This window comes from Tupaia chinensis, unplaced genomic scaffold, assembly GCF_000334495.1.
Source record: "Tupaia chinensis unplaced genomic scaffold, TupChi_1.0 Scaffold142061_1, whole genome shotgun sequence".
NCBI lineage: Eukaryota > Metazoa > Chordata > Mammalia > Scandentia > Tupaiidae > Tupaia > Tupaia belangeri.
The window spans coordinates 303,042-305,004 of record NW_006201913.1 but is presented as its reverse complement, the minus strand read 5'-3'; the positions used below and the strand labels follow the sequence as shown (position 1 = coordinate 305,004).

At 39.9% G+C, this 1,963-nt stretch overlaps 1 pseudogene; it reads left to right on the top strand.

Annotated features, from left to right (window-relative positions):
* The first annotated feature begins 523 nt into the window (after positions 1–523).
* LOC102472506 (olfactory receptor 7A10-like) lies at positions 524–1,546 on the top strand (annotated as a pseudogene).
* Positions 1,547–1,963: the final 417 nt, after the last annotated feature.

The following is a 1,963-nucleotide window of genomic DNA, read 5'->3' as shown; positions in this document are numbered from 1 at the left end:
AAGCAGAGGAGAAGAGATTGTGGCGTGACCATGATCCATTGAGAGTGATTGCTATCCCTTTCTGGTTTCACTGTCTCCCTAGCAATTATGTGTACCCTGGCAATAAAAAACTATAAAAATTAATTCCTTAACTGAGAAACATAAATTGTAGCATTTCAAACAAGTGAGTAAATTGTTTTTGAGTGATTGTTGCTATAGGGCATGTGTGCTCACCAGAGAGACAGAGAGAGATAGACAGAAAGCAAGAAATCACACCCCCCCAGGAGGGTGACCACACAACAATCCCTTCTCATTCATTCTCCTTTCAGGATTTTGGACACACATGCACACACACCCAGCATGAGTTCAAAGCCATTGCATCTGGGACTCCAACCATGGTCAACTCTGTGGGAGTTCAGTTACATAACCATTACATCATCTGCTGGTCCCAATTTTTGTGAACACTGTGAACTATCTCCATAAGCAATTTTGAGTGAAAAATTAGTCATGTTAATTTCTTTTTTCTGATACTCACTTCCATCTTATGGAACCAGAGAATGATACAAAAATTTTAGAATTTCTTCTGAAACTTTCAAAGGAACCCATATTACACCTCATATTTGGGGTTTTCCTCTTCATGTACTTGCTAACCATGATTGGAAACCTGCTTATAATCCTGGCTACAATCTTGGACTCCCACCTAAACACACCCATGTACTTCTTCCTCTCCATCCTTTCTTTTGTGGACATGTATTTCACCTCCACCACCATCCCAAAGATGCTGGTGAACATCAAGACACAGAGCAAGGTCATCACCAAGCAGGCTGCACCACCCAGATGTTCTTTTTTATGTTCTTTACAGGATTGGATGACTTCCTCCTGACCGTGATGGCCTATAACCGGTATGTGGCCATTTGTCAACCCCTGCACTACACGGTCATCATGAACCCCCAGCTTTGTGTGTTTCTGGTTCTGTTGTCCTGGATCATGAGTGTCCTGATTTCACTATTACATGGTTTAATGGTGTTGTGATTGTCCTTCTGTACACAGGTGGAAATCCCCCACTTTTTCTGTAAAATTAATCGAGTGATTCACCTTGCCTGTTCTGACACTTTTATTAATGACATTGTGTTATTATTTTGCAGCTGTGCTGTTCGCTGGTGTTCCCTTCACTGGGATCCTTTACTCTTACTGTAAGATAGTTTCCTCCATACATGCAATCCCATCAGCTCAGGGGAAGTATAAAGCATTTTCCACCTCTGCCTCTCACCTCTTGGCTGTGTCCTTATTTTATTGCACAAGTATAGGTGTGTACCTTATTAGTGCTACTACTACTCACAGTTCACACTCAAGTGTCACAACCTCGGTGATGTACACTGTGGTCACTCCTATGTTGAATCCTTTCATCTACAGTCTGAGGAAAAAAAGATGTAAAGACAGCTCTAAGAAGTTTCCTGTGGAGGAAAACTATCAAAGGATCAACTGTCCTGGTATTGAAGAAGTGTGCTTGTTAAGGCTCAAAATACCAGGCGATTATGGTGAAAATCTGTCCAGACTCTGGAAGTAGAACATTTCCATTCGATTATCTTCAAAACTTCCATGCCTTTGATTTTAACTTCTCTATACAATATAAATACCTTGCTTTTCTACTTCAATACTTAGATAATTTTTTGCCATTAATTTCATTGAGCAACATAAATTTATTAAAAATAATTTTCTCTCAAGTGATAAATACTGAATAAGTTTTCCTTTCTTTTATTAATAAACTATATGCTATAATTTTCTTATGGGAACAAAATAACTAAACTTGGTGGCTAAGGTCAATAATATAACTCAGGACCCAGCAGGTGGCATAATGGTTAAGGTACTAGATTTTCACGTGGCTGACCACAGTTTGAGTCCTGATATTGGGACCTGAAAATCATGCTGGGCCTGCAGGCATAGAGACCCAGCATCTGGGATAAGAATGGAGGACAAGGTATTG